The sequence below is a fragment of the Pelophylax lessonae genome (genome assembly GCF_965119305.1).
Source record: "Pelophylax lessonae genome assembly, chromosome: 4".
NCBI lineage: Eukaryota > Metazoa > Chordata > Amphibia > Anura > Ranidae > Pelophylax > Pelophylax lessonae.
This window is the reverse complement of record NC_138771.1, coordinates 98068493-98088053: the sequence shown is the minus strand read 5'-3', so window position 1 is coordinate 98088053 and position 19561 is coordinate 98068493. Positions and strand designations below refer to the sequence as shown.

The 19561-nt window shown below is 46.3% G+C and overlaps 1 protein-coding gene across 5 annotated transcripts in view; it reads left to right on the top strand.

Annotated features, from left to right (window-relative positions):
• The window catches only part of NEDD4 (NEDD4 E3 ubiquitin protein ligase), a 519020-nt gene that overhangs the window by 442662 nt on the left and 56797 nt on the right, over nucleotides 1-19561 (top strand). The gene's annotated exons all lie outside the window — the stretch shown is intronic.

Genomic DNA, 19561 nt, shown 5'->3' with positions numbered 1-19561 from the left:
ACTAAAGCTTGCAAGACCATTACCTTAAACTCTTCCAAAGTGAAAACGCACTTAGCATGGATGATGGTTATTGAAAACCCTATCAGCAATGCTGATGAATACAGTAGAAAAATTCTGTATGACATTGATACCTCAATTAACCCATTATCTTGCAAATTGTAACTACACTTTTCTGACCATATACAATACTGTACAAAAGTTTTAGGCAGGTATGAATAAATGCTGTAAATATGAATGCACTTTTATTTATTTCATTGCTCTAATACCTGCCAGTCTCTACCGGACGCCCCACTCTCGATACACCATGGTGCTCAGGCCTCTTTCCATATATATTATTTGACCAATGGTTGTCTTTATGTCATAGCTATATTGCTACCATTTGACAGTTAAATTGATCACCTATTAGTAATAGCTGTATAGATGTTGATGAGGATCTTATTCCACCCTTGATGGAATGCGTTCCTTATGCACAGTGTAGTGTGGTCTATGGAGTGCATTTTTCCAGATATTCCTGTGTAAGGATTTTGCCTTATTATCTACCCACGTGGGTGCCTGAGATTGCTCTGTACATTCTCTTTTCTCCTTCAGGAGGGTTTTTTTATTGCTATATGAACCAATATTACCTTAGTATCTCTTTTGCTATGATGATGGTAGCCTGTGTATATTTGCAGCTTGTTGTTCTCCTATTTTCTCTATCGTTCCTTGACGGACATAGTCTCTGATGCATATCAATAGGGTTATACTGCACCCTACAGGAGTAGGACACTAGACCAAAAAAAAGTTCTGGCTACTTCTATGGGCAGTCCCAGAGTGTACACGCTCTCTCTTCTTGCATAGGATGTCATTTTTAATCTGTCTAGTCAGGAGTAAGGACCTAGTTCCCTGCTGGGATCTCTGGTTCTGGCAAAGTTTTTTCTAGATAATTTTTTTTAATTCGCTTTTCTCTGGATTTTTTCCTGTGAGATCTACAAGCAACGATGCCGGATCTGGGCAACAGGCTGGATGTAAAGATCCAGCGGTCACCCCAGCCGGCCAATGAGCGTGCGCAGACCTTAGCTCCACGCTGGGTAGGCCGCGACATAGTTCCACTCGACGGGGACTGGCCCAGCGAGTTAAACGTCTCGCCAGGTCGCACACGACCGGGTCTAGACACGAGTCGCAGCGTTCCTATTTGGACAACAACTCCCCCACTTCGGCGGACAGAGGTTATGTCAGGAGATGGCGCCCCCCTGTTCCGGTATGGTGAGTAAATGTTCCCCCCTCCTCCCCTGGCGGATTTTGGGGAGGACGCAGGCTCTTCCCTGGGAGGGTCGGACCCTCCCAATCCCAGGTTCCCCTCTGTCCTGTCACGCACCCCCCCCACCTACCTGCTCCCCCTCACTGCTGGGGGCTATTGGGCCTACTTCCCAGGGGCTGGGACCACGTGGCAAGCTGCATGTGGGGGTGGGGGGGCGCCGCCGTCAACGGATGAACCATCGTGTGGGGGGGTCTCTACCTGTCACTTTAGGGCCCACCTTCCAATCAATCCTGTTCTGGAGTCTGGGGGGGTCCCCACGAGGGTCCTCCGTTGCTCTGCAGACCGCGCGGGGCTGCCATTTTCTTGTAGCCTCATGAGCTGAGGTGATCGGTGGCCATCTTGGTACACCCGGCACGACCATTTTGCGGTGGCTTTTTCTAATAAAAATCGGGATGGGAGTTCCTGGAGGCGTTTTTTGTGGGCGAAGCCCCCTCCCCATACCCTGGGCTGCTCTTCAGATCCTCCCCTTTTGGATACGAGATTGCTGCTGACACGTGTTGTGCAGCCGTTCTGGGCCTCCTGATGCATCTTTGGTACAGTGAGTCTGGGAGTCTCTCTCTCTCTCTGCTGGAGATCTCTAGTGCACTTTGCCTTACCTCGGGGGGGGGGGGGCGCTGTGGCGTGGTGGGACACCTTTTTGTTATTTCAACTATGGCTGACGGGTTTCCCTGGTGCAGCATGGACCCTACAGATCATGTGTCACTCTCTGACCCTCTCAAGGAGGCAGCAGGGCCTTCCGGCCCCCAGCTGTCTACATATGTCATTTTGGCTGTCCTGGAATCGTTTGTGTCCCAGGTAAAGGTGGCCTTTAAAGGTTGAGGTGCAAAGAAACGACTTCCGCCTGCCCCTGTCTCATCTGATGTCTCAGATTCTGAGTTGCGGGTCTCCCTGCCAGGTCTGCTACCTCGTGCCCTGTCTCCTCTTAAAGTGAAAATGACATTTCTACCTTCACTGCCGCACAAGATAAGGCATTGGTGGACGCACTGGTTGTATCTGGAACCCTAAAATTAGAGGAAGCAGCTGCGGCTGTGACTGGGGCGCAGGTTACATTTGGCCCTTACAAGCCATCCAGAGTGGCAAAGGTTTCTCCCTTTCTCGTGTATTTTGACAACATGTTCAAAAAAGAATGGGACCGTCCAAATCGTTTCCCTGGGGTGCCTAAGCGGATTGCTAGACACTACCCTTTTGAGGAGTCCCTGATAAAGAAGTGGACTGTGCCACCTACGGTGGGCCCTCCGGTCTCAAGACTGATTAAGGCTACAGTTATCCCAGTGGAGGATTCCCCATCCGTTACGGATCCGGAGGATAGGAAGACTGAGGCTGTTGCCCGCAATATGTACTCCCTGGCGCGGTCTGCCCGGTGTTTACGGTTGCCCTTGTCACACAAACGTTGACTGAATGGACTAAGTTACTACGCCATGGCCTTGGCAGTGGTCCTATGGCGTATAGTTTTGCTGAAGTGCTGGTCTGCGGATCAGACTTCAAAGAAGGCTTTGACTGATCTGCCTTTTCAAGGAGATCGCCTGTTTGGAGCTACCCTGGATGACATTGTTAAGGATCTTACAGGGGGGTAGAGTACCTTTCTTCCACAGGCTAACAAGAATAAGGACCCTCGTCGCAGCCAGGGTCCCTCCTTTTCAGCACATAAAAAGTTTTTTCGTCCCTCAGGGTCAGTCGATAAGGCAAAGCCCTTCATGACTCCCTCAGGCGGTTCCAATCGACCTTGGTCCAGCAAACTAAAGTCTGGTTTCTCCAGACCTGCGGACAAGACCTCCTTGGCCTGAAGGTGTGCTCTCATTCGTATCTGGGGTGGGGGGACATCTTTGCCGGTTCCCGGACCTGTGGCTATCCCGGATACCAGACAAATGAGTTCAAGAGGTCATACAGTCCAGTTACAAGATCGAGTATCGATCCGTCCCACCGGTAAGGTTTTTCCCTTCCAATGCGCGACTGTCCCTGTATAGCTTGCTAGCACTCTCTGGGGCAGTTCCGGACCTGGTTCAACAGGGGGTAAAAGTTCCGGATCCGTGTCCGGAACGTTTTCAGGGCTTTTATTCAAACCTGTTCACGGTTCCCAGGAAGGAAGGCAAGGTGCATCCAATCCTGGACCTGAAAGCATTAAATTACTTTGGGTGAGTTCAAAAATTCAAGATGGAATTGGTTCGCACGGTGGTGGCCTTCCTACATCAGGGGGATTTCCTGGCCTCCATAGAAATCAAAGATGCCTTCCTTTACATCCCAATCTGTGCGGGACACCAATGGTTTCTCCGTTTTGCAGTGGGAGAGGATCACTATCGGTTTGTGGCATTGCCCCTTGGTCTCGCCTCTGCTCCTCGGGTCTTCACAAAGGTGTTGGCTCCGATCCTGGCGCTGTTGCAGCAGCAGGGGATATCAGTCCTGGGTTACCTGGACGATCTGCTTCTCTGTGCGGAGTCTCCTATGGTGCTGCAAAACAAATTTGGAAATCCCCATGAGAACTCTGGAGGAGTTCGGGTGGATTCTGAACCTTCGGAAGTTGTCCTTGGTCCCTTCCATGAGACTGGACTACCTGGGCCTGACTTTATAGTCATCCTCAGCCAGGGTGTTTCTTCCTCTGGAAAAACTTCAGACTGCAGTTCAGCTGTTGCTTTCCAGCAAATGGTCATCCCTTCGGACCTGTATGAGAGTTCTGAAATTGATGGTGTCATCCTTCAAGGCAGTCCCCTTCATTCAATTCCACACGAGGATCCTCCAGAAGGAAATCCGTCTCAAATGGCACAAGAATCCAAATTCCCTGAACATTCAGATCCAGCTGAGCCGGGTGACCAGGGAGTCCCTGATCTGGTGGCTTCGGTCCCCGATGCTCAAGCAAGGAAAATCTTTACTTCCTATATTTTGGACAATTGTATCCATGGATGCAAGTCTGTCCGGGTGGGGGGGAGTTCTCGGCAGGTTATCTGCTCAGGGAGTCTGGTCCCTGGAGGAATCCAGGTTACCGATCAATGTTCTGCCGCTGAGAGCGATCCGGGTGCCTACAGGGTTGCCTAGAGCGCATTCGAACGGACAATGCCACGACCGTGGCTTATGTCCATCACCAAGGGGGCACCAAAAGTGTCCTTGCAGCCTTGGAAGTGGCAGGCATCCTTCGTTGGGCGGAATGCTTTTGTTCCAGCTCTCTCCGCTGTTCACATTCCAGGAGTGAAAAATTGGCAGGCAGATTATCTCAGTCGACAGGCCTTGGATGCAGGGGAATGGTCCTTTCATCCGGAGGAGTTCCAGCAGTTGTGCCTTCGTTGGGGCACTCCAGATGTGACTCTGCCTAAAGCGAGGAAAGCGATTTCTAGGAAGATTTTTTCATCGTGCATGGAAGTTGTCTATTGCGTGGTATGAGTCTCTTGGGACTCCCCCTTGCTCTTACTCTGTGACTCGGATATTGGCTTTCCTTCAATGGGGAGTTGATCAAAAGTTGGCCTTAAGTACTATCAAGGGTCAAGTTTCGGCCTTGGCAATTTTTTTCCAAAGGCCGTTGGCCACCTATTCCCTGGTGCGTAACTTCATCCAGGGGGTGCGACACTTGGTACCTCCGGTGCAACCTCTATTGCCACCTTGGGACCCTAATTTGGTGCTGTCGGTTCTTCAGAAACCTCCTTTTAAAAGTATTCGTGAGATTCCCCCGCTTACCTTATCCCAGAAGGTGACCTTCCTGGTGGCTATTACTTCTGTGTGCAGAGTGTCTGATCTGGCGATATTGTCCTGTCGTTCTCCCTATCTGGTGGTTCACAGGGATAAAGTGGTACTTCGTCCAGATCCGTCCGTCCTTCCGAAGGTGGTTTCCAGTTTTAACTTAAATGTGGACTTTGTGTTACCTTCTTTGTGTCCGATGCCAAAACATCCTAAGGAATTCGCACTACTTACTTTGGATGTGGTTCGGGCAATCAGGGTTTACTTGGACACTACTGAGTCTTTTCTGAAGTCAGATTCGTTCTTTGTACTCACGGATGGTCCAAAGAAAGGGCTGCCTGCGTCTGCTGTGACTATTTCCAGATGGATCAGACAGTTGTGCAGGCTTATTCAGTTATGGGTCAGGTTCCACCTTTCCCTGTTAAGGCGCATGCTACTCGGGCGCTTAGTGTTTCCTGGGCTTTTCGCCATCAGCCATCTGTGGTTCAGGTTTGCAAGGCGCTATCTGGTCGTCTGTTCACACCTTTACCAATTTTTTTTATGGTGGATGTGCTGGCATTTGCTGATGCCTCTTTTGGCTGCAAATTTTTTCAGGCTGCTATTTAGGGGGCTTTTTGGCCGTCCTTGAGGGTGTTTACGGTTTGTTTCAGGTGTGTCTCATCTTGTTTTTCTGATGAGTCCTATGTTGCCTGGTTGGCTATGTTTAGCCTTGGGGACTTGTTTTTTTCTGCTGTTCCCACCCCTCATTTTATGGCACTGCTTTGGGACCACTGGGTAGTGCTGCCACAGCAATTCTCTACCCACACAGGTCTCCAGGGTCATACCAACACCACGGATGACTTACGCATTTGTGTATAGTTGTTTTAGCAATTTTTGTATTTAATGCCTTCTTTGCATTCTACCACCTTAATAAAGTTTTTGATGCACCTTTAACCTTGTGAGCCCAGTGTCTGTGCAACTTTTCTGAGATGGTCACTTCCACCTCATATCCTTTTTGCTGATTAGTATTTTTTGGTTGCCTGAGGTTCCCGGTTATATTAACCGTTAAGGTATAGCTGACATTTTTTCAGACCCACTGATATAGTAAGGTCTGACGATCCCACTCACATCCTAGGTTTTAGCCAATCTCCTGTGGATGTAGGCTGCCTCAAATCCTTTGGTCTCTTCATGTAATCCCAGACAGACTCGATGTTGTTGAGATCAGGTCTCAGTGGGGGGGGCAAACCATTACCCTCAGGACTCCTTGTTCTTTTTTTATGCTGAAGATAGTTCCCAATGACATTGGCTGTGTGTTTGGGGTCGTTGTCCTGCTGTAGAATAAACTTGGGGGCCAATCACACTCCTCCCTGATGGTATGACATGTTGGATAGGTATCTGCCTGTATTTCTCAGCATTGAGGACACTATTGTACCCGACCAAACCTCGACCTTCATTTGTAATCCGAAGTACAGAAATTCATCAGAAATGCAGCCCCAAACTGGCAAGGAATCTCCATAATGCTTCACTGTTACCTGCAGACACTCGTAATGTACTGCTCTCCAGCCCTTCGGCAAGCAAACTGCCTCCTGCTACAGCCAAATATTTAGCTCATAAGTCCAAAGCACCTGGTACCATTTTTCTGCACCCAGTTCCTATATTTTTGTGCATAGTTGAGTCACTTAGCCCTGCTTCCATGTCGACGGTATGGCTTTTTGGCCGCAATTCTTCCATGAAGACCACTTCTGGCCAGACTTCTCCGAACAGTAGATGATGTACCTGGGTCCCACTGGTTTCTGCCAGTTCTGTGCTGATGGCATTGCTGGACATCTGGTGTGGAAGGGAAGTAAGCATGATGTGTCTTCCATCTGCTGCACTAGGTTTTGCACTGCATCTACAGTCTTCACCGTTGCCCGTTTTTTGTGCTTCTTCAAAAGAACTCCAACAGCAAATCTTGAAAACCCAGTCTTCCTTAAAATCTTGCCTGTCTTCCATAACCTCACCTTAGTAGAAGAGTTTGCCTGTTCCTCACCCTTTTAACCTTCCTACGCAACAGTTTCTGTTTAAGTTAATAACTGTTTCAACCTACATATACAATATATATTCATTAACACCTGCTTGTTATAATTAGTAAAGGAAAACTCAAGTCAAAATTTTTATTTTTTTTTCCTGTTAATAGTATGTTAAATATCTATTCCTTTGATATTATTAATTTTCTGGCTAGCTGCTTGTGTAGCTTAGAAAGTCTTATCTAAGCTAGACAAACAGCTTCTTCCTGTCTTCACCGACAATGCTCTCTCCCGTTATCTGAATTAGCTAAGCTGTCTTTCACTTCCTATCAGTCTTTCTTAGGCATGCTTAGACCTGCCCAGCCCCACCCCCATCTCTCCTATCCTTCACAGAACATGATCTGAGAGGGAGAGGGGGGTCACGTGACCAGCACAATATATGAAAGAAGGTACAAAGAAACATTTTTGAAAGTTTAGAAGGATACAGATCGATTTCTATTGCTCGTTACAAGTGAGTAATGAGTTAAAGGCTCCGTTTTGCGACTTGTCATGCGACTTTGGACACATAGTCACATGACAAGTCACAGCCCATTGCTTTCAATGGCACCCATTCCCATCTATGTGACTTTTAAAAGGTCCCTGCACTACTTTGATGCGACTTTGATCCAGAGAGTATGAAGTTGAATCAAAGCTGCACTCGAAGTCGCACAACTTAAGTCGCACTAGTGGAAACCTAGCCAGAGTGTGACTTTGGAGAGTGACTTTGATGTGACTTTGAGTTCAGCTTTGATCCAACTTTACACTCTCTGGATCAAAGTTGTAGCAAAAGTTGCATCAAAGTAGTGCAGGTACCTTTTTAAAGTCGTTGATTTTCAAAGTCGCATAGATGGGAATGAGTGCCATTGAAATCATTGGGCTGTGGCTTGTCAAGCGACTTTGTGTGTTCAAAGTCGCATGACAAGTCGCACTAGTGTAAACGTAGACTTAGTGTGGTTGCCTTACTATTCCTTTAATGTATAGTGATTATTGTAGACTGTGATCTGAGACCCCAGAGCTGCGCTGACAGTCCCCCCCCCCCCCCTCTATGTCCAGCTTCCTTCTCCTGTGGTAATCTTTGTTAAAAGCCCAGTACACCTATACAGTATATGTGCACTGCAACCCCCCCCCGTTCTGTGTGATATATTTTTTCATTTTCTCATGAATTAGGATGTGCAATGCATCCTTACTGATGAGAGAACACTGGGCAGGATCAAGATCAGCTCTCCCCATTCTGTATATGCCCACTGCCTACACAGGAACAGTGTCCTTCTAGCTTTTAGTAACCACACCCACTTGCTACTCTTGAACTCAGAAGGAAGAGGAATTGAAGTCATGTGACAGCACTGAAAACTGCAAAATAAAGGTTGAAAAACTGGGATTTTTTTCATTTTGACACAGGCTGAACATTAATGATTGCAGTGGAGAATTTAGGGTATTAGACTGCACTTCCGCTTTTAATCTTACATCTAAATCTAATCCTACAAAATCCCTGACTTTGTGCAAATGTACCAAGTGTGCAAGTGTAAGAACCAATGCTTGTTTAAAGCCAAAGGGTAGTCACATCAAATATTGATTTGATTTAGATGTTTCTTCTGTTTGCTCATTTTGCATTTTGTAAATTGATACAAATAAACAATGAAAATATATTTTTCCCTATTGTCCATTGACAGACGCATCTCCATATCTTCTTTAGACCAATGGGTTATGCTCCTCCCATCAGGAATAGGACACTAGGCAGGAAAAAGCCTTACTACACCTATGGGGGGCTCTCCCATCAGGCATAACCCCACGCACTCTGCTACAGCCTCCAGTTTGTTTCTGCCTAGTTCAGGAATAGGACCTAGGGATTTTGGTCTTAGCTATTAATAGGGAAATTTGTTATTTTGTGATTTTTTTTTTTTTTTTTTCACTAGTTTGAGTTCCTGGAGAACTACAAGCAACAGTCGGCTGTGGTTTGGGACTGGATATTCTAGATCCTTAAGGTCTCCCAGCCTGGCCAGCAAGGTCAGCAGGTTATAGTCCAGAACTAGGCGTCGCTATGACAGAGCCCCAATGGATGGGGATGAGCCTGCGAGTGGACAAGTCTTGCTGGGACGAGATCGACCTGGAACGCCCTGAGTTGCAGCGTACCCCCTGGCTGGCAGCACCCCCACCCCAGGTGGGAGGTGGACTGTTCGAAGTGGCGCCCACCTGGTACCGTGGTATGGCGAGTTGTGGATGTGGGCCCTCTCCCTGGAATAGTCAGACCCTCTGGGCTCCCTCGGTTCCCCTGGCCTCTGGGATATTAGGCCTATCCCCTCCAAGTTTTTTCCCCTACCCATAGCAGGTCTTATCTTTGGGGGGCGGAAATATTGTGGGCCGTGGCAGCGTTTTTTTTGTGGGGGTGGCCTTGTCCTGGTGGAGTCTCTTTCTAGGGACTCTCTGATGCCTCTTGTCTGGGATCCGGGAAACCGTATGGTGCGCCACGATTTTGCTGTAAATTCATGCTTTCTATTCTCCCATTGAAATGCATGGGCAGCCATTTTTTGTTAGTTCCCCGTGCTGGCAGTCTCCTGAGCGGTTGGTAATGTTTTCTGGGGTCCCCTGTAGGTTTTTCTCACCCACTCTGTTATTAGATTGCATTGGATTGGGACTAGGTATACCGCTAAGTTAGCAGTGGGATTGCGATTTAGCGACTTTTTAAAGTGACACTGAATTATTTTCATCTCACTGTAAAATGGAGTCCCAGGATACTATTTCACCTACAGACTCCCTAGATGCGGATACGGATCCTTCTGGGTCGCTGCCCCTGTCTGCGTTTACAGCAGTCTTGGAAAGCTTGGTGTCAAAGGTAGATTTTGTATGTAAAAATGTTGCTAGCTGCAAACATCCTCTGCCTTCACCTCCCCTGGTAGTTTCCTCAGATTCTGAGGCAGATCTGGCCGCCGCAGACGCACCCCACCTAGAGGGTCAGTGTGTTCGCATTCTGATGGCGAAGAGGATCTGTCCTTGTCAGCCGCCGAGCGGGAATGCACATTGGTGGAAGCACTTATAGTTTCAATGCGACAACTTCGCAGGTGTCTTTTGGCTACCGAAAATCAAGCAAGGTGTTTCCTTGCCCAGAGCTTTTTGACAATATTGTTAATGAACAATGGCGCCGCATCAAGCACATGCTAGTGGTGCCTAAGCCCTTTAAACGCTGTTATCCTTTTGCAGATGCAGTTTCCACTAGGTGGACCATGCCACCAAAGGTCTATCACCTGTTTCTAGGCTGAATAAATCTAATTTGGTTCCAGTGGAAGAATCCCCGGCCTTTGCGGACCCTGTGGATAGAAAAGTGGGGTCTCTGTCCCACCATCTATACGTGCTAGTGGGTTCCATCTTGAAACCAATACTTGTGAATGTTATGGTGTCAAACGGTTACTGAATGGGTGAACTTACTAAGAGGTAACTTGGAAGCTGAGCAGCTCCCCCCAGCGGTGCTGGAACTAATGGACCAGAGGGCTCAGGCCCTGGTGTTCATGTGTGTGATGCGTCTCTGGATGTGGCTCCCCTAGTGGTCAGAGTGTCGGCAGTGGGGATTGTGATTAGACGCATGGTGTGGTTAAAAAGCTGGTCTGGGACCAGGCTTCCAAAAAGGCTTTGACGGGTCTTCCCTTTATGGGGGAGAGGTTGTTTGGGTCCTCTCTCGATGAATTGATCAAAGGCCTTATGGGTGGGAAGAGTACTCTTCTTCCTCAGTCCTCTAAGGGCAAGGCCCTGCGTCATAGCCCTTCCCTCATAGGCCTTCCTTCACTGCTCATAAGCGGCTATTTCGTACCTCTGGGTCACAAGGAATAGGAAAGCCGTTCAGGTCTTCTGGGAGTTCCAAGTAGCCATGGTGAGGTACATCAAAGACCGGCCAGTCCGGTTCTGCAGACAAATCCTCGTCTGCATGAAGGGGCTCCCTCGTCTAATTCTGGGGTGGGGGGACGTCATCGCTTCTTTCCAGAACCTTGGATTTTCTTGATTCAGGACAAATGGGTTCACAAACTGATTAGATCAGGGTACAAGATCGAATTCTGGTCTCGTCCGTCGGACAGATTCTTCCCTTCCAAAATGCGCCTATCTCCCGACTCATTAAGGAATCTACGGGAGGCGGTACAAGATCTGCTGACCCAAGGGGTGATTGTGTCAGTTTCCTCTCAGGAACGCTTTTAAGGGTTTTATTCAAACCTTTTTACTGTACTGCGCCAACGGGGGATTGTGGTACTGGGGTATCTGGACAATCTCCTATTGAGTGCAGACTCTCATTCAGCCCTGATGAGCGACCCGACGATCACTGTCGGCTCCCTGCAGGAGTTCGGGTGGAACATCAATTTCAAGAAACCCGCCCTGCTGCCTTCCTTGAGACTTGATTATCTGGGCCTGACTCTGAATTCAGCTTTGGCGAGGGTCTTTCTTCCCCCAGACAAGCTGCAGAAGTTGCAGGGGCTGACCCGGTTGTCTGTCCTCTCTGCGAACATGCATGTGGGCCTTGGGTCTGATGGTATCAACCTTGGAGGCGGTTCCGTTTGCTCAGTTCCATACAACACCTTTGCAAAAAGAGATTCTGGTCTAATGGAACAAGGATCCGAAGTCCTTGGACACTTTGATTCGGATGAGCCACAACACAAGATCTACTCTGTGTTATGGTGGCTTCATTCACCAGAACTATGCCAGGGCAAGTCCCTCCTCCCGTTGTTTGGACGGTGGTAACCACGGACACCAGCCTGTCGGGCTGGGGCGGGGTACTGGAGAAGTTCTGTGCCCAGGTAACCTGAAAAGTAGAAGAGTCGAAACTGCCGATAAATGTTTTGGAGCTCAGAGCAATAAAGCTTTGTCTGAGCCACTGGACGACTCGTCTGCAAGATTGTCAGGTTCTGATTCAGTCGGACAATGCCATGGCTGTGGCTTACATCAATCACCTGGGGGGCACCAAGAGTGTCTTGGCGGCCAGGGAGGTGGCCAAGATTTTGGCCTGGGCTGAACAGTTTGTTCCAGCCCTCTCTGCTGTGCACATCCCAGGTGTGGAAAACTGGCAAGCGGATTACCTGAGTCGTCCGGTGTTGGATCAAGGGGATTGGTCCCTACACCCGAAGGTGTTTCATCTCCTGTGTGTCCGGTGGGGGACACCCGAGGTCAATCTGTTTGCTTGTCGTCTCAACAAGAAGGTGCAGAAGTTCGTGGTCAGGTCTCGAGATCCTCTGGCCGATGCCACAGACGCGTTGGTGACTCCTTGGGATCGGTATCGGCTGATTTATGCCTTTCCTCCGCTGAAACTCCTGCCAAGGCTTCTACGCAGAATAGAGGTGGAAGGGATTCCAGTCATTCTGGTAGCTCCAGACTGGCCTCGCCGGTCTTGGTACGCAGACCTAGTAAGGTTTGTCACCGATGCTCCGTGGAGACTTCCTCTCAGGAAAGATCTGCTGTCTCAAGGTCCGATCTTCCATCCTGCTTTACAGTCGCTGGCTTTAACAGCATGGCTGTTGAAAGCCAGTTGTGAGATATAGAGGTCTTTCTGACTCTGTGATTGCTATACTATTGAAGGCTAGGAAGTGGACTTCCAGGAAGATGTATCCTCGTACGTGGAAATCTTACATTTCTTGAAGGGAGTGCGCATATGGCTCCTCAGGGATGGTCCCCGCTACCTCCGTGGGATCTAAATCTGGTATTATCTGTTCTTCAAAAGCTTCCTTTTGAGAACATTCAGGAGATTCCTCTGCTTTCATTGTCTCAGAAGGTTGCCTTTTTGGTGGCTATCTCTTCTGCCCGAAGAGTATCTGAATTGGCGGCGTTGTCTTGCCACTCACCTTATTTGGTGGTTCACAGAGATTAAGTGATACTCCGACCTAATCAGTCTTGTCTTCCTAAGGTGGTTTCTGATTTGCATTTGAATGAAGACATTGTGCTGCCTTCACTCTGTCCCAAGCCCAAGCATCCCAAGCAAATTGCCCTGCATTCTTTGGATGTGGTTCGGGCTATTAGGGTTTACCTGGGGGCCACTGATTCTTTTAGAAAATCAGATGCTCTTTTTGTCCTTACTGAGGGACCTCGTATAGAATTGGCTGCGTCTGCGGCGACCATTTCCAGATGGATCAGTCAGACAGTTGTTCAGGCTTATTCGCAGAAGGGTCAGGTTCCTCCTTTCCCAGTGAAGGCACATTCTACTAGATCGCTGAGCACCTCTTGGGCTTTTCGCCATCCGGCGTCTGTGATGCAAGTTTGCAAGGCGGCAACTTGGTCGTCTGTACATACGTTCACAAAATTCTACAAAGTTGATGGGTTGGCATCTTTGGATGCCTCCTTTGACCGCAAGGTTTTTCAGGCTGTTGTTTAAAGAGAATCTTTTTTGTTCTCTTTCAGGGTGTATGTTTTTTCTAGATGAGCTCCAGTTGTTCCTGGTTGAGCACCATATTACTTGGTTAAATACGTTTAGCCTTTGGGGAATTCCGTTCTTCTTTGCGTTGTTTTTCCCACCCTTCATGCATTGGGACGTCCCATTGGTCTAAAGAAGATATGGAGCTGCGTCTGTCAATGGACGATAGAGAAAATGGGATTTTTGTACTTGCTGTAAAATCCTTTTCTCTGAAGTCCATTGACAGACGCAGCACCCGCCCCTCTACTTTTGAGTGAAATGTTTTTTTTTTGTCTTCTAACACTGCTTGCAACGAAACTGGAAGCTCTCGCAGAGTGTGTGGGGTTATGTCTGCAGGGACATCCCCCATAGGCGTGGTAAAGCACTTTCCTGCCTAGTGTTCTATTCCTGATGGGAGAAGCATAACCCATTGGTCTAAAGAAAATATGGAGCCGCGTCTGTCAATGGGCTCCAGAGAAAAGGATTTTACAGTAAGAACAAAAATCCAGTTTTTAATGCATTCTTACTTTACAGCATTTCTTCACACCTGCCTAAAAATTTTGCACAGACCTGTCCTGCCAAAAAATTTTGCAAAGACCTGTTTCCACCTCTCTCTACCCCCTTATTTGTGTAGCATTTTCCTCTTGTAGTCTAATTACCCTCTGGCCCCTGAACGCTTTATATTATATCAGGGGTAGGCAACCATAAAGAGGTGATCTACCTGAAAAACGTGGGAGAAGTCAAAGATCACCAGGCACAATGTCAAACTCTTCACACCTGATTTAAACTTCTAATTTCCGTACCGTGTCGCAACCAAGTGCATTGCACGGCAATAATGGGTTTAAATCTGGTGGTGAGGAAGTAACCTTACGCCTTCTCACAACCTGTCAAACAGGTGCCTGCTTCACTTGCAAATGTGCCCCTAGTTGCATTCGGCAGCTGGGCACTTTCACACGTAAAGTTGGGGGGTGTTAAAATCCCTAACTTACTTAGCTGCTGAGTCAGCAGCCAAAGGTGTACACATGCCGCAGCAGATATTAAGCCTCCTGCTGCTTTTGGTTGGTGCTACTGTCTGCCAATCGTGACCCATTCAAGTAAATGGGGCCACTCTGCAAGGGTCTCGCAACTGCATGCTTCTGTGGGATTAAAGCAGGTGGTGAGAAAGCAATGCTGCCTGCTTTAACCCTTTGTTTGCTGTACTGCACAAGGTTGCAGGGCACTTTCAGAGTGGCCAAATTCACTTGACTGGGCGTATAACTCTTGCTTCGACTGTGACATGTGTATGCCCCTAGCCACTGCAGCTAAAGGGGGTGGAAAAAAAAAAATTACCAAGGGGTTTTACCACCCCTCAAACTGCAAATTTAAATGAACCCTTAACCTCAATTTACACTGAATGTGGCTTTGAAATTGCGCTACTTCAGCACGTTTTCAAAGCCGCAGGACAGTGCGAATTCATCTGCAGCTTGCTGACATCTGTTCGATTTCATGCACAGATACCAATGTAAGTCACACATGAAATCGTGAAAAATAGTGCAGTAACTATTTTTTAGTTTGCGCTATTTGAAATCGAACCTATTAAAACTGTGCCATAGAAAGACATTAGATGCGACTTCAGGTGTGATTTGTAAGTCACATGTCAAATCTGGAGTCGCATCGGTGTGAACGGGGGCTTACTCTTCTTAGCCCCCTATAAAACTGCTTTCACACTGATGTGCTACGGTTTACCTGTACCGTGGGGGCAGTGTAGTGCATCTGCAAACTCAGGAGTTTTGCTGCACTTTCAGAAAGTGCACCAAACCCGCAAAAATGATGCAGGTACGCTGCACCTATACTTTTTTTCCCCAGTGTATTGCTTCACACTGACCTGAAAATCTCTTCCTGCTGCTGGGAATAGATATTCTTGTAGATACAAGTCACATAAAGTATATAAATAAAGTATTAAATAAATTAGTATAGTATTCCATCCTTATATGTACACATTGTAGCACCAGTTATGAACTATATTTGAATATACTGTATGTCCAGACTGTGCTTCTGTATTTAAATGTAAATCCGATGGCAAGAGTGTGCTAATACAGATCATGATGTTTCAAGGTATTCATGCCTTCATTAAAATAATATTGTGTACTTCTCTATGGTATATTTCATGTTTCCCAATACAACTAAAGTAAAATTCTAGCTAAACTCCTAGCTTTAAAACTGCACTCCCCCCCCCCCCAAACATCTGTGCTAACCTATTTGTGTAAGAAAGGTGTGTACGATTACCTATTTTCTGGCTGTGCCAGTCCGATCAAGTATTCCAGCTCCCTGTGTCGGCCAGGGGGGCTGCAAAGGAGAGGGGGAAATGCCTTCAATTGATGGGCAGTTGAAGCTCACGGGTAGCGTCAACCCTCCATGCTTTACTAACTGTTGTCAGAAAGTTCTCTCCTCTCCCTGCAGCTGGCTGTCACAGGGGAGATCACGTAACATGTTTAGAGTGGCCTGAAAACAGTATAAGTATATAACTATTTCTTACACAGGTTAATTAACATAGGTGTTAGGAGGGTGGAGGGAGCATTTATAAGGCTACTTAGGTGTATAGCCAGAATTCCACTTTAAGCTTTTCTTTAATGTTTTCCTCTGTAGAAAACCTTCATTTAAGGTAATGAAAAACAAAGTGTAAGAACATCAAAAAACATGTTGCCAGTAGCAACTAGATGGCTTCCAACTCTCATTTCTGTGTTGCAAAGTTGAATATAAAAAGTTAATGTATTTTCTTACCTAAGTTCTGCAAGACCGCAACTGGTAAACAATCTTGGGAGGTTTATTTATTTCAACAGTAGGGCTTCTGTGTAGTTCTAAATGTCCAGAAAAGCTGGCTTTGTAAGGCCTATGGTGGCCATAAAAGCTTCCATAAATGATTGATTTCTTTTTTGGTCAATCTCTTCCGATAAGAATTAATCGATTTATAGTTGACAACCCATTTAATAGATATGCCACACACAAAGAAGTGGGTTTTGATAAATAGTTCAAATACGACCTTATCTTGTGAATGTAAGTTATAGATTGCATCTCTGTTTCCACCGTGCAAACCTATAATATGATCAATCGAAATACGATAGTAATCATGTGCTATCAGTCGATGCAAAATGATCCATAACTTTCTTTCCTGGTTGAACAAATAGAAATCAAGTCATAATCGAAGCATAAGAAAAGTTATGCCTATTAAATTGTTTGCGGATTCCATCATTTTGTTTGAATGGCACATTGATCGAATTATAAAATCCGAGAAAAGTGTGGCCACCATTACTTAAATACAGTAGTAGTAGAAAAAATATAACAGAGAGGCATTGGGTTGATTTACTAAAACTGGAGACTGCATAATCTGGTGCAACTGTGCATGGTAGCCAATCCGCTTCCATTTTTTTCTGTCAAAGCTTAATTGAACAAGCTAAAGTTAGAAGCTGATTGGCTACCATACACAGATACACCAGATTTTTCACTCTCCACATTTAGTAAAGCAACCCCATTATCTGTTACAAAGATGGACGAAATGTGTAATGTCCAATATTTCTGATAACAGAGGCATTGTAATATTTTATCCATTCTTTCTTGAGGTTTCCTCAATCACAGCTTTACCTAAGACAGCCCATACATGAGGCTTTTTTTTTTCATTTCAAAAACTGACTGGCTTCCGGCATCCAATTACTCAATGTGGTTGGGGGAATTCTCCCCACCGCCAAAATACTCTAATCAGCACTGCTGGCTACAGCCTGCGGCGCTGATCGAGTGGGGAAAACCAAACAGGGCGGATGTACATACATTGATCAAAATGCGGCTGGTCGCTGCTAAACTGGATGAATTTCAATCCATGTATGACCAGCTTAAAACTACACCTTTTTATCCAGTATTGACAAAAAGAATCACTACAGTAAAGTAGGCATTCAGGTGTCTAGACAAGTAGATCCAAGTAAGTTCTATTCTTCTGTTGTGTTTTTTTTTTTTTTGTTAAATGAAACTAGTACATTACCAGTTTAAATTTTTTTTTTTTTTGCAGAAAACATTAATATTTTTTTACCTGCAGTATCAAAGGTGGTCTTTGTCCCTCTTAAAGCGTTTGTAATGCTGAAAAAAAAATGAAAATGGATCCTGTTCCCTTAAAGCATAATTAACCGCACAATCCTTGTGCTGTGTCATTTGGCCCCTTCTATCATCTAAAAAACCTGGCTGATCCTGACAGTTTCTACCCTCCCCTCTGTACACTGACCACAGTGTATTATGGCTGCTGAGCACCGTGGCCAGTGTACGTGCCTCCGTCATCCGCAGCTCTGCTCTCCTGTGTCCTCCTCTGTTGTCCTCCCCCCCCCTCCCTTCCCTATCAGCTCTGTGTCAGCCTCCCCCCCAGCTGCTGCAGCAGAAATAACTGTTAATATGTTATGTAATCCTCTTCGTTTTCTAAGCCTGTGTGCCTCCGTCTATGTGTTTTATTAAAACAATGCTGTGAATACCTTAATTCAGTGTGCTGCTTTGTGATCATGTGACCGTCTCTCTCTCTCTCTCTCTCTCTCTCTCTCTCTTCCATCCTCTCCTCCCCTCCCCTCCCGAGTGGCGTCAGCAGGGGAATCTTGGCCCCGCCCCCTGCTGCTGTCAGACGGGGAAAGGAGAGAGCCAGCTAGTCACATGATTGCCAAGCAGCACACTGAAATAAGGTATTCACTGCATTTTTTTTTTAAATAAAACACATAGAGGCACACAGGCTTAGAAAACAGAGGATTATAGAAAGACATACAAGTGGCTTAACAACCACTTTAATATCTAGTTTATTTCTTTATAAGAGTCATCAACTCTATATAGCCAGATGTCCTCTTGTTTACTGTCAAGTGGAAAAGACGGCACATGCACTTGGCATTTGCTGTTGACTTTCCTGATAGTCACATGAACAAGACCATTCCTTAACAAGAATTTCAGATGATGACTTTACTGTGTTTTATTTTACAAGCAGTCAGGTTTAAAAAAAACATGATGCTGCTTTATCACCACACACATTCCACTTCTCTAGTGCACAACCTATGCTGTGTGGAGTGATATTCTGAGTTCATTTACATTTCCCCCTGGTTACTTTAGGTCAAAACGTAGTCAAGCAGTACACATTTAAAGAATACATACATGTGAATGTGTTTACCTGTCAAAATATTTGTGTTTCTGTTTTATTAATCTTGTTTTTCACTTACTGTTGCCACCCTGCATAGTGGCAAAGGGACAGTATATTTTCTGTTGCAGTTTTTCAACTTCCCATCTGTGTATCATATCTCCTCAGACTACTAAAGAGAATGGTCAAATTGTTTAGGTCCTCCTTTTATGTCCCCTCTTTCTTTAAAGTAGTTTGCTCAAGTTTTAAAATATGCAGTTAAAAGTTTGCAAGAGAACAGGTAATATGCTCACCTCTTTTGTGGCTCACGTCTCTTACTTCCTCGCTGTTTAAATGACATACTGAGGGGTATTTTACTAAAATCTGCTGCAGCCCTGCATAGGAATCAATTTGCTTCCAGGTTTTATTTTTAAAGCTTAATTGAACAAGCTGAAGTTAGAAGCTGAATGGCTACCATGCACAAGTCCACCAGTTTTAGTGAATCTCCCCCACTGTATACTTCCAGGAATTTCAGATCGCTCTGTCCCCTGCTGCTTGCTGTGGTTACTTCTTCCAACCCCTACATCACTACAAAAATCAGAAGTGATTTAGAGATAGGAGGATGGAGCCACAGTGCACAGCAGGGTAACACAGGTATTTGACACTCCAGGAAGTGTTGAATGCTGAAGAGACTGGCAAAGGTTGCATTTCTGGAACAGATGGATTGTAGGAGACACTGGCCACTAGAGAGGTAAGCATAATAACTTTCTCTTGCAAGGAATTTTCAGCTGCCTTTTTTAAGAATATGCCAATGTCTCTTTAAACTGCTTTAACCACTTCTGGACCGGAAAGGTTTTGCCCCCTTAACCTCCCTGGCAGTAATCCCGAGTGTGGCTCGGGGTTCATTTTCGGTACCAAGAGCAGTAACCCCGAGCCATACTCAGTGTTACCCTGTAGTGAAACTTACCTTGTCCCTAAGATCCCCTGATGTCCTCCCGCAGTGTCCTCCTGCTGATGCCGGCATCCGTCTTCCGGGTTCCCTTCCTCGTGAGCGCAGTGACTCGGGGGAACCAGGCGGGAAATTCAAAAAAATAAACAAAACATGACATACACATTGT